Source organism: Ovis canadensis, chromosome 1 (genome assembly GCF_042477335.2).
Source record: "Ovis canadensis isolate MfBH-ARS-UI-01 breed Bighorn chromosome 1, ARS-UI_OviCan_v2, whole genome shotgun sequence".
NCBI classification, from domain to species: domain Eukaryota; kingdom Metazoa; phylum Chordata; class Mammalia; order Artiodactyla; family Bovidae; genus Ovis; species Ovis canadensis.
In genome coordinates, this window is record NC_091245.1 from 279,150,951 (window position 1) to 279,164,551 (window position 13,601).

The 13,601-nt window shown below is 46.8% G+C and overlaps 1 protein-coding gene across 2 annotated transcripts in view; it reads right to left on the reverse strand.

Moving 5' to 3' along the window:
- Positions 1-10,916, reverse strand: part of SATB1 (SATB homeobox 1) — a 102,632-nt gene extending 91,716 nt beyond the window's left edge. Inside the window, exon 1 of one of the 2 annotated variants that reach the window (XM_069569017.1) lies at positions 10,518-10,916. The gene's annotated coding sequence lies outside the window, so the exon portion shown is untranslated. Of the gene's footprint in view, positions 1-9,848; positions 10,149-10,517 lie in introns of those variants that run through there. The other variant, XM_069569038.1, reaches the window with a different exon arrangement.
- Positions 10,917-13,601: the final 2,685 nt, after the last annotated feature.

Here is a 13,601-nt window from a genome sequence, read left to right on the forward strand (position 1 = left end):
AAAGATGGACAATGCCCGCAGTCCTGTTACTTCCGCAACTGAAAAGCTGCTATACATTCATATCATATTTAATGACAATTAAACATCTCTCTGTGGAGGTAGTAAGACTCTCGAAAATAACTTTTTAGTTCGCTCTGCACAAAGGGGTTTTGTCTCTAAAAATTTATAACACCACAAGCTAGTCTAAAGGCATCTTTGTAACTGGCATATGCTGTAGTTTTGGATATAAACCAAATCTTGGGTATTTTCAATGGATTTGGAAAATCCAACTGTTTGATCAACAACCTGGTATGAAGAAATGTATATATAAAGCACATCTAGCAAAGGATGACACACACTCACAGACACAATCCGCACGTCAAACAAGAGGTCTCATCTATTAAAACTAGTCAACCACAGTTTCCATCAGAAATTCCTTAAAACCCAGAGCCAGTGTGATAGTGCTCTCTATCAGTACACAGCTCCTACAGAAAAGAATCGATGACTCAGGGGGAACAGTGGAGAACAGCAGAAGCCTTAGATTCAGGGGGTGTTTCTTCCGCTGCCAACTAGAAGAGTCGCCCTTCGGGAGCCAAACAGGACCCGGTCTGTATCCACGAAGTGATGGAAAAGAATCTGATCATCTTTAAGATCACAGAAAGTCTCTGCCCTTGAATTTAAGTTAAAAAAAATCAAGTTCACTTTAAAGAGAATACAAAGATATCAGGAAATTTCTCACATGCTACATTAGATGTTTATCTCTATATGAGACAGGTGTCAAACAAACAAATTAAAAAAAAAAAAAAAACCCACTAAGGCAAAGGGAAACTTTAACTCACAGATTCCATCTGTTACATCTGAATTCATGCATAATTGATTATCCATGACTGGTAAGTTCTTTTCTCACTAGCCGACCACAGTTTTCTAAACATTATATATTAAATCACTAGCAAAGTAGACTACATTTCAGAAACAGCAAGGGCAGAATAAGAATATTTTAAATGAAAAATTACATGCTGGTTAATAATAATACAGCTGACCTATGTTTAAGGGAGAGAAATTTTAATCATGTGCATATTAAATATTAATAACCTATTCTGTTATTGTTATAATAAGGTTAAGTAGGCTTCTCCATGCTTAAGGAAAGAGGAAGAGCTAGGAATGCATAGCTGTGCAAAGAGATACAGAGACGGGAGCCGGACAGAAGGAAAATGTGTCAACAATGAACGAGAGGAAATGAAAAAGAAGGAAAAGGTGCCGATGGAAACTCATCTCTGTGTGTCATTGTGACTGCCAGAGGACTGGCAAGGCAGCAGCATCCTTTTATTTCAATTTTAATCATTTCTGAATTTTAATACCCGGCTCCTTTTGTAATTCTCCTGGCATTCCCCATATGCCTCCATCCCAGCCAAAACACCAGTGTAAATTAAATGGCAGGCAACCACACCACTGATGTAGCCTCCCCAAAGAACCTGCCAGGTGACCAAGAGCAGAAAAAGGTATGTCTACCTTACATCCCTGAGGACCGCCAGCCAATTAACGGGCTGAATGTTCTCTATTTTCTCTAATTTTGTAAAGAAGGACAGTAGTTGGGTAATCTACAGATAGAGAATCATTAAAAAAATAAAGCAAGCCAGTGGTAATACAATAATCAGTGACCATCAGGGCCTGGAAAAATGAGTTTGCTCTCACTGGCACTAAGGAGCATCACATGATTATTTAATTACAGCTCTAATTTTTGTCTCGTGGATGGCAACATATCAACAATTAATAGGGCAAATAGAGGAGCCTGTTTTTAAAGAGACAGAATGCACATGGTAATGGACTAGGTCACACAGCAGTCTCTGCTTCAGAAAGACTTTTCTTTGTGTAACTAAACAGCACTGTCTTGCAAAGAGCCTCACATGTGGCAATAAATTTAAAGAGGAAGTGTCTTTTTTTTTTTTTTAAGATAACTTTCTTAGAAGGCTGGCAACTTTTCAGAACCTTTTAGATGCACCTAACCCAACCCCACTGCAATGCAAGCATTAATTTTAAGGACTTGAAGGAAGTCATCTTTAACATAAAAACGCTAAATCTCAAAACAGTGTTACACAATGGATATAAAAATCCATTTTATATATAAGTGGATAGAAAAATATCTGTTATGCAGTTAATCATGGCTGATATTCATCCAGTGAGGCCCTGGAATAACATCACTGTCGTAGGAAAGAACAGACAGAGGTCAGTCAGACGTGGGCTGCTTAGCACACAGTATTTTTGGCCCTAGAAGATCAGAAGGACCTTTACCTGGTAGCCTGACTCCAGGAACGCAAGAACAGGTTGTGAGCACCACCCCACACCAGAGAACCAAAAGCCTCAACAGAGACCCTGCCCCACCCTCAAGGTCGAGGAGGAGGAGACAGACCCTGATTCTCCTGTCCGAAAAGGGCAGAGCACCCAGAGGTGAAAACCACGCAGTCATCCAGAACATGGGCACATGTGCGGGTGCAGATGGAGTGTGCAGGTGACCCCAGTGAAAGGGAAGACTGGGGAGAAAAGCCTTTTCCCACTAAACCGCATCAGCACAAGCTAAGCTCACTATTCTGTTATTAATTTAGCAGATCTTTAATAGTGCTCTCCAAGCAAGACAGAATGTGAAGTTACTATTTTCTGTAACACAGACATGTACCTTACACTGATTTTTTTTTTTTTTGGTAGTTGAATAACTTGTTGGAATAAATAGAGGCCGCAGCACCTGAAAGTTCATAAAGTGGGAATCCCAGTACATTTTTAAGCGCTGTATCACAAGGTTACAAGGTCAACATATCCAGATTAGCTGAGAGAGTTCAAAGCGTCAGCTGGTTTGAGAGTTGTCTAAGGCAGGCTCAGTGCAGCTTTCAACCTCACTAGTTTCAGTCACCCATTGCTCACCATGCCAGAAGCCAAGGAAAAACCAGGCTTTAGATTTGGAAGATAGTAGTCTTAGAACTACAGCTGTGATCAACTGCTCAAATGCATCTTATACATCATGCTTTACAGAACTGTAAGACAGCACAGCCTGGCTCAAGAAACAGTGACCAAAAAGATGCTACAAAGAGAATCAACTCAATAAGCTTTTAATGGCTTATGTTGGCCAAAGCCATCACAAAACAAAAACGTAGGCATCTCAAACTACAGTGTGGGAAGGCTAAAACTGCTGAGGGACACTGATTTCTGAACCTACTAAGCAAAAGTGCTCAAGTCAATGCTAACACAGAGAAAGGGGAAAACAAGAAGAAAATTAAAAATCTTACGTCCCAGTGAAAAGTCTAAACTTAAGTTGCTTTATTAGAAAACATTCTGATAATTGTGGACCCAAAATCTGACTCCATTCATTCTGAAAGACTATTCTGGAAAGTCTAGCAAGCAGCGGCTTGTATGTAACAGTCTGCATCATTCTTTTTTAACATGACTGTTAATATATAGTTAACGTGTCTCAGAAAAGGCTGTAATTAACTGTCTACTGCTCCAATAACATTAATAAGTGTACAGTATTATTAAAATACAATGACTCCTTGCAAAGGAAGGCTGTCATGTTTAAACTTTTAAGATAATGTTCTAAATTGGTTTTCAGTCTTCTTAAACCACCCCAAAGTGAGCCCACCTCTAAGGAAAAAAAAATTAAAGCATAGTTATTAAAATATTATTCCTTCCTCTCACAGTCTGGAGAAATCTATTAGAAAGAACATCAAGGTGTCATTTCAGTTGGCAAAAATACAATGAGAAACACTTGGATTATTTCATCAATTCTGGATGTCCTTTTAAAATTTAAAATTGTAAGCATTTGAATTGAGTGCTTTATTTACTGATAAAATATCTTTATCAGTGAACAAGGAAAGAAAGGTTTGCTATATCAAAAATCATTACATAGCCCTGCTGTGAATCCCCAATGATTTCCATCGTCTGGTTCACTGGATCAGGAAAACTCAATTGCATTCAACATCAAACAGCTAATTATGGAGACACCATATTCAGGACTACCTCTATTTCAAAAGATATCTGCATATACTAGGTTGTATTTGATTTATAATAATTATTACAATAAAATATTTATAACAGACAACCTCTTTTACCTTAAAGTCCTTAACACTGTAAACGTTAAAAGGCCAAATTCTCATTTGCAGGCTCTTAACGGCATATCAGAAACCATTGAGTAAGACTAGCAAAGAACCTCTAGCAATCCACCCTACTCTGCCCAGCTTCCTGGAAAACTGCATCTACAGAGTTCCCCTCTCACAGATTAGTGAGCACCTTTTCTTTAAATATCTCAAGAAAGGAAGATGTAGTAATTTCTCCTGGGAGCTCTCCACCACGTTTCACCGCCCAGAGTAGCACGCGCGCTGCAGAGTTTCTGCTGCTCTCGGGCTCCAAATCATCTCTCACCAAGAAACAGCAACATCCAGACATGGAGACCTCCCCTGGACACTCAGTCCTGGCCTCTCCTGGGGGCTGGAGCCCCTGAGTCCCCGCATGGAACTAATAGGAACTTTTCTGGCACTTACCCTCCAAATACCAGAGGCTGCTGTCAGAATCTAGCCCTCCAGGAGAGCTCTCAAGAACGAGTCTTTGACGAGGTGACAATGACGAAGTTGTCTCTGGCACAGCTAGCAAAGCAGAAGCATCCCCAAATGAGGTGGATACCAGTTGCCTGCAAAGCAGCTGGACCATTACTGCAGTTCTGAGGGTACGTCACAAATCAGGTCATAGCTCTGGGTAGAGTCCACCCACTTCACCGGGTACAACGCCCTCCATTTCCTGCACACCTGGGAGAAGGGGTCGGCGGGCGGGGAGGGGGGGGGGGCGCAACGCAGGTCCACAGACACCCTAGCAGAGGCAGGGCCAGGTGCAGCCTGCCATCTGCTCCTTCTGCAAGCGTCTCAGCTTCATTTGGGGGACCTGCACCCCTGAGGTGCAGCAAAAATCCGTGCCACGATAAGCGGGCTCTCTAATGAGTGATGAGCGCAATAAAATATTGCACAGTTAAAGGTTTTATCCAGCAAGACTGTTTCTCCACTGGAAAACGGAACCAACTCTTAATGTTTGATTACAAGACACTTCACTACCACATACCAAATAACTGGACTGAATAAATGTCAGCCAAATCTAGGCACATAAATGCCGGGATACTGGTTAACTGATTTTCATCTCTCATAACTAAGCTGGGATTGCCATATAAACCAAATTACATCCTTGAAAGTCCATTGAAAGAGGTGATGAGAATTTCTATTTACGAACCTTCAGACAGCAACAACTGTGGAAGAGACACAGAATAACTTCAAAGCATAAAAATAGGCCAATATGCTGGAGAAACGCTAAGCTACTAAATCTCACCCTGAATATATACACACACAATCTGTATCTGTTTACTCTGAAATGAAATATCTGATCTTAAAAAAGACTTTAAAAAATAAACAGCAAAAGGTACCATTGGCATGAGTTCAAAAGTACTAAATAATGTGTGTTAATGTGTTGATCACGCTCTATGAAGACATCAAGTTGAAATAGACTTACCATTGAGAATAGCACTTAGGAACGATATATAAATTATCACAGAAGACACTTTTTCTTCGGGAGGGAAGGAGAAGAACCCTGGGTAACAGATCTGATTTATATGCTGCATTAAGACCACATTCTGCCCTGATGTCAATGGAGGATGTGATTAGACTGACAGCTGGGTGGACAGGCTGAGTGTTAAGAGCTACTTACAGAATGTCCTTGATAACAAGCATTTTCTCAAATTAAGTACAAGTTTTGGAGCTCAACTTTAACTATATTTTGATGTTTCCAGGGTCTCCAAAGAGAATGGGCTTCCAATTTAAAAGGAGAAACACCTGAATTTAGTATTGTAAAAAAGTTGAGATCCAAGGTTGGCTGCTTAAACAAAAAGATGAAGAAGGCAAGAAGATTTTCAGAGGAAAGCTAACTGTACCAATCCACCCATCCATCAGTGTGTTTCACTTTATATGCATATTTGCTGATCTCCATTAAAAACTGAATCATTCCATCTAAGGCTTGGAAGAGAAGACATTTTATCAAAGCTACTATCTAAGTAATCAAATAGTTGAAGTTATCTCTTTGGAACTTTGTAGAGAGTTTAATTTAGCAAACGTACACTTGAATGTGTTTGAACATTATCTGTCCCGAGGTCGCTCTAAGATGACTATTTTAAGTGGCATGTGGATTCTTTTGGGATTTGGATGTAACAGTTGAGGTATGTGAAATAAACATGGATAATATCTCTTTCAACTGATTCTTGCAGGACAGAAATGAGAAGATGAAATAACTCTTTTTTTTTTTTTTTTAAGTTTAGCCACTGGGAAATGATAAGAAAACTCTTCTCGACCCCTACCCCCACCAGGAAGAGTCTAAAGCCCTGGATTACAGTACAGGTAGATATTAAAGTGGAGACAGGGCCATTATTTAGTGGTGACAGGAATATAAATACGTGCACTAACCTATAAACTGGTATTTACTTCAGGAAGGTAAGTAATATTTTTCCTCTGATTGCTGAGCTGTCAGTTTAATGCAGCGTAAATAAACAGTAGGTGCCTGCTAGCTCGAAGTAGGAAGTGTTCATTCCACACGAGGAACAGATTACTGAAGCCTGATGATCATCGTGCTGAAACATAACTTTCATTTTACCGGAAAATACACCCTACCATGGAGGCTTTTCCGTGCCTGATCTATTAATTAACTTAACTCTGTTCTGTCAAAATGTAAACCAATTTGTTAAAAGCATCCCAGAGTTTTGGAGTTTGCAAACCAAATCAATTGGAAAAGCAAGAGGATGACAGCTCTGTAATCTGATCACAAATGCTAAAAATGACTACTTAATAAGCAGAAACTACACCAAACCAAAAAAGACAAAGAGCATATTTAAATGGAGAATTTAATCATCACGGTTACCGAATTTGCTCAAAATCCTCCTCCTCTGCTAATTAAAAGCAACTGGCACCTTTTGTACTTTGCGACCTTGTGCTGCTGAGGTCTGTTCACTATGGATGCTTATTCTGCTCTCTGAAATAGCTAATGGCAAACCATTCATAAAAATCCAACCACATGCCTTAATTCTAACCAAAATACTACTGAACTCCCCTGAGAGAAGCAGCAAGTCTGGAGAGCAAATGATGATACCCACCCAAACAGTACTCATGTCAAATGCGCTTTTCTTCTCCTTCTCTGTACACCACAAAGCTCTGTCGGCATGGAGCAACTCCTGTTCTTCTGTACAAGCACCAAGCAAAATATCTCCTGGCATCAGTTAAAGTGGGAACTCACCTTATCTAAAAAGCATAAAAGGCAATTTGGGGAGGTTTCTATTTAAAACCTGAACAAACTCTGATCATTAATCAGTGGATTGTAAAGGAATAAGAGGGGTTTGAAAAAATAATATTTTGACTAGATCTGCACTTGACTACAACAGGTTCAGGCAGAGTCAGTCACATGTATTTACATACTCCATCAGTCTCAAGTATGGAAATGACACAAGAGTCATCCGAGACAACACGTCTCAGAAGAGGTGTTTGTGTGAAGGGCATGTCTGTGTATGGCCCTTCTGGAAATTTACAGAGCAGATGAAAAACCACCAGAGTGCTTTACAGAGTTCCTGCTGTATATCCATGTTGTGTTTAGCTTAACAGTGTTTGTAACCAAAAGGTTTTAACAATAATGAGGAACAGGTGCTTGTCACCTGACCTTTTAGGCCTAATTTATGATCCTCAACCAGTCACATGAACAAAAATCATTGAAGATCTCCCCCAGATATTTCCGTTTTTGCTAATTTAATGCATACTTGCTGAACCATCACTCAGCACATCATCTTATTCAATCGCAGGTTCCTATAGCTGGCAACAGACTTCTGTGCAGAAATAAACCAACATTCATCTTGTTGCTGTTCTCATTTAACATGCTGTGAGACAAAAGAACTACTTTTGTAGATTATCAACCAAAGAATATATTAATTTATTACAACAACTGAACAAAAGGCATTCCTTTGGAATACTTTTACATACAAAGAACTATTATTTATTACATATTTCAGCTTGTGGGAAAATGAAGAATGCATTGATTCTGGAAATAACTATTCAGACTTTTGGAAGTTCTTTAAGCCTGCGTTCTCGGCTGATTTTTCCCCTGCTTCTCCCCCGTGTCCCCCTCTGCCCCCCACCCCCACACATTTTAAGGCACTAGTACTTTAGGAGGGAAATCCCTATCTGCTCTTTTCTCATCCATCATGTGTATTCATTATTCAGAAAGGAATACAAATTTGAGCTGGGATTTTTATTTCTCTTGTATAATCTTGTTACAGTGTAGCCATGCTCAAATTTAACAACCCTTTGTATTTTATAGCTACTGTTTACATATTATGTATTACATATGACTGAACAACTCTACATTTAAAATATTGTTTCCATTAGGAAAAATATAAAGTAATAAGTGTCAAATGGAGATGAATAAACATGCCTGGTATATTTATAAAATGCATAGCCATTTAAAATGTACACAAATAGGATACATATTTCGCTACTGTTACATTTTATATAGTATCCACATCGTTTAAAGTGTATTTAATAATGTGCCTAACCAAGTTAATTAAAGTATTTATGTCTGCTGATTGTGTTAAACACTTGGAGAGGTAGTGAAAGATACAGCCAGTTACTTCTGCTAACTAAAGTTGAAATTATGCACTTATTATAACCTTTTCTAACAATGTGAGAAAAACAGAGTAAATATATTAAATTTGTTTCACAACAGATGCTTAGGTTGTTAATATTTAAGATGCCTATTCATGCTATTCCTGTCTGCACATTTGTCAAAAATGTAAGCCTGAATGCTAATGTTTGCCAGCAGACTGGAGCAGCCAGTATATGAATGTACTCCTGTTCTACTAAAATAATGTGCAAAAGAAATAAAGGACTGCTGCTAAATCATAGCAGAGTACCACACAGGATTAAGGGTTTTTAGAGCGAACACCTCAACCTTGGCTGTCTCGTCTTTTTCTTTTTTTTCCCCAAGCTTACATTTGACTGCAGAATAAATCTTAATTCCTGACATCTCAGAAAAATCCACTTTAGATTGGGTGTAAATTTCAATGAAATTTCAGCGGCATGAATGACTGTCGGCAGCACAAACACTGGATTTCGGGACCTGCTTGGGACAAATCCTGACACCCAGCAGTCGCGTGTTCCTCATTCCTAACCCCTCCTCTGTCCTCTTGGGAAAGTAAGGTCCCCTGGCCTCCCAGGAGGGAACCCCAGCCAGTAGGGGCAGAAAGGTTCTCTCCTGAGACTAGGACTTGTTTCGTCTTTCGCTTTTCTCGGTCTCCTTACAACCATGTGGAGTCTAACACTCCCAGCGTTTGCCTGAAAATCCGGAATGCTGCGGAGAAAGTTCGCCAGGGTCTGAGTTGCCAACCAGGGCGCTCTGAGAGGCGATCCTGAGGTCGACACTTGGAAGTGAAAGGTGCTACGCTCTACTGGCGATCCGGGCCGAAACGTCTAGCAAGAGCCCCGAGCCCCTCTCCGCGGCTTCTGGGGGCGCCCGGGCCTCCAGCCCAGTGGGTCTCCCGGGTCCCAGCACGCGCCTGTCACTGCCCGGAGCAGCCGCCGGCCGGCCCTGCCCTTTCCCCGAGGTTGTGCAAACCCGCGCCCCGCCGGCCCCGGAGCCTGGGCGGCGGAGCGCCCCGCGAAGGCCTCGGCGCCCGGGCCGGGGCCGCGGGGGGAGACTCGGCGCGGACCGCAGGCCGTCCCGGTGCGGCCCCGGCTCCCGGAGAGGGCGGCGCGCCCTGCGGCCCCCAGCCCGACCCCCCGCCCCGCCCGCGTTCGCCCCGGGAGCCGGTCAGGACCCACCTGCCTACTGCCGGCGAGGGCTCGACACGCCGGGCGCCGCCGCTTTCCAACTCCCGGCTCCAAGTTGAGCACCCCGGCGCCGGGCGGCTCCGGCTGGAGAAGTTGCCGCAAACTTCCCGCGCCCCCCTCGCCGCCCCCGGCGGGCGCGCGGGCCGGGACGGATGCTGAGCCGGAGGCACGCGGCCGGCCGACGGGACCTTCCCGCTCCCCGCCGGGCGCCGCGCGGCCAAGCCGGCTCCCGGGCGCACACAGCGGGTCTCCGCGAGCTCCCGGCGCGCTTCCTGAGTCCCCTTTTCTCTTGCCAAAGGGGGTCCCACGGCGGGCCCGGAGGCGATCGTTCAGGCGTAGTCTGTCGGGGCAGGTGTGTGCGCGCGTCCACACCCCGAGGGAGGGCGAGTGAGCGCCCCGCGGCCCCGGCCCGGGCGCCCCCTCCCCTCCCCGGCCCCTGGCCGCCCCTCCGGGTCCCGCCGCGCGCGGGAGGAGGACCTCGGGGACCCCTGTGGCCGGGCGCCCCCCCACGAGGCGCCCCGCGCGCGGGTCCCGCGGTGAAGTTTGGATCGCTTCCGAGCAAAGCAGAGACCGAGGGAAAAGAGCACGAATAGGGGCAAAAATAAAAAAAAGAGAGAGAGAGAGAGAAAGGAGGAGGGCGGGGAGGGGAGCGGCACTCACTCAGGCTGGGGCGCCGGGGGCGGCGGGGGGCGCGCCGGCGTCGGGCTCCAGAGGCGGCGGGCTCGGCCTCCGGTGCCGCCGCCGCCCGGGCTGCGGCCGCCGCGGAAGTTAATTGCAACTTGACTGCAAGTTGTCTTCTTTTCCCATCCGGAGTGGGCGTTTAAAGGGGAGAGCGAGGCGCGGAGCGAGCGCGCGAGCGCGCGGGGCCGGGGGAAGGAAGGGGGAGGGGGTGCGGCCGGGGGGAGGGGGCGGGGGCGGTGGCGCCCGCGGTCTGGAGGCACCGGGGCGCCCCCCGCGGGAGCCCGCAGCCGCCCGGGCGCGCATCCAGCCGCAGCCCCGGGCCGGGCACGCTGCGCCCGGGGCTCGGCGGACCCGCGCGCCGCCGCCGCCGCCGCCGCCGCCCCGGCTCCCGCCCGGTTCTCCCCCTGGCGGCGGAGCCTTGGCGGCCGCCCGCCCGCGGGGCGCGCCGGAGCCCTCGCCGCCGCCGCCGCCGCCGCGCGCCGCTCCCGGCTCCCTCCCCGCGCGCGCCGGCCGGGCCCGGGGCGCAGCGGGCGGCCAGGGGCGCGCGCCGAGACGGGCGCCGGAGCCGCGACCCCCGGGCGCGAGGGTAAGTGTGGGCGCCCGCGGGGCGCGCGGGGGGCGCGGCGCGGCCCCGGGCGCCGCCAGCCCTGCCTCTCACCTCTCCCGGGCCCCCCGCGCGCGCACCCCGCCTCCTGCAGCCGGCGGCTTCCTCCCGCGGCTCGCTGTTTGGCTGGGCTTTTGGGGGGGTACGGGGGGGGGGCCTCCGGGGGTGACTGTGGCCGAGTGCCAGCGGAGGAGGAAGTCAGGGCAGAGGCCCCCCCGTGCCGCGCCCCCACCCAGGCCGGCCGGTGGGCGGAGGTTTGCCCCCCGCCCGGGTTGCAGGACCGGCTCTCCCCTCCGCGGCGCTCGGCGGAGGCGATCCCGCCTAGAGGGCCTCCTCGCCCGCCAGGCGGCTCCGCTCCCCTCCCCGCGCCCCACCCTCGGCCCGCAGCGCCCCATCCGGGAGCGCGGCGCCCCCTCCGCGGAGCACGTGGCGGGCGAATCGGGGTCCTCCTGCAGACCCCCTGCCCCCCTCCCCGCGCCCCGCCGCTCCGCGTTCATTTAATCTCCTCCCGGGGCAGCGCTCCTGCTTTTCATCCCATTGGCCAAAGACGCCTAAACTGAGGTCCACTCGCTCCAAAGAGCAGGAAGCACCACGGGCAGTGACGACCGGGGACTCGGGGCGCGGGGGCGAGGGGGCCTTTCCAGAGGGGCTCAGACGCCACACGCCTCAGGGGCTGGGGGCCCGAGGACCCCGGGCTGAGGAGAAACGGGAGCTCGGTTTGTCCTCTTTCCCTAAGGGAACTCACAGGTCTTTTGTGTCGTGTTGTCTTTGGGAAATTCGCATGGATATGACCACAGAAAATGACTCCTGTTTACTCAAAGTTAAGGAAATTGGGGAAACGAGGTGGTGTTCTGTGTGTGTGTCTGTGTGTGTGTAGTTGAGTTTGTGGCTTGAACTGTCAAACGTCAGCTTGTAACAGCAAGGACCGCAGAGGCGCCCCCGTGTATTTTTTAGAAGCTGCGCTTTCTTGAGTTCCGTTCACTTAAGGCCGGCTCTCTCATGAAGCCCCCGTAAATAACTGTGCTTCGAGGGAAGCTCCTGGAGCAGGAGGCAGAGGGCTCAGAGCTCCGTCCCGCCGGTACCAGAGCACTGTTTGTAGGGAAGTTCCTGGAAAGTGGCTGCGGGCTGAGAACTCAGCTTTTCCTCAAAGCTCTGTGAGGTCCTCTTCTGTCAGACGTCTATGAATGAGGCACGCTGGGAAAATCCTGACATCCTTGCCGTCTTGCTGCGTCTTTTACACGGTGGCTGGATCCTACTTCCAAGTCCTGGTAACAGCGCATCGACTGTGCTGTATTTTTGTGTGGTTTTCCTGAATGAAAGGAGGGCAGCGCTTGTCTTCACCCTGGCTTCCGATATGCCCATTCTTTTCTATTAATGGGTATTGAAATCACTGGAATTGATCCGTCTTTTTCGGTTGACTGTCATTTTATGCAGAGTCGGCAATCCCAAACACAGAAGAATGAGAAAAGTTTATAAATTAGTGTTCTTTTAGAAAACGGCACCTTGCTTTTTAAGACACGGGTGCCCACCTCAGCTCCTGGTTCTAAAGCAAAGCAAAAAGGTGTAAATGATCCCAGTGGGCAAAACAAAATCAAACCCAAGTGTTTCTTCCTGGACCACTTTTCTGCCTCCACAGGATCCAAAAGGCACCAGATCCTTCTGCCTCCCTTTACCAAAATGCTGAATTGCCTAGCTAGTACCAATGTCTCCATCTGGGGATGACATCAGGTTTGGAATGGAAAGAATAAATTCTCAGTCTTTAATTACTGCTTATTAGCAATTTCTTATAGCAGGCAGCTGATTCTCCAATTCTGAAAGCCTGAAATGAAGCTTAGCAGAAATGGAAATATTGAAAAAAAAGGTTGTTTCTTCTCCTTACATACTTTTACGTTACTCATCTACTACCCCAAGTCATTCACCAAACCCTCAGAATTTTAGGTGGCAAACCAAGGGAATGTTTTGCTCCAACCTTTTGAATTTGTTTTTCTCCTTGCAAATAGTTTTATACAGAGAAGTCACAGGCACTGTTATAACATAGCATTATGTAACGATGGGGACAGTGCATGAAATAACATATCTTGTAAACTCTTATATAAACCTTGCCCCCTGGCACATAGTAGGAATACATGAAATACTTACCCAATTAAGAAGTTAATGAAATATTGTAATTGGCCACAAATTCAATAGTACAGGGCTAAGGGTTTTGTTTTTTTTTTTTTTCAGAAGGAAGAATCATTTTGCCTGAAAATTATTAGGGTAATACATTTGTGCTCCTTGTTGTTTTTTTTTTTGTTTCATTTTTTAAAAACAAGTCCAAACCTAATTTAAATGGTTGAAAGACAAGTATATCTGAAACATATCAATCCGTTAATAATAATAGCTAGTGTCGAATGCTGACTATTTTCCTAGGAGGACAGACAATAAACTATTGTGTCCTTAAGAGTACGAGAAAGATGCGA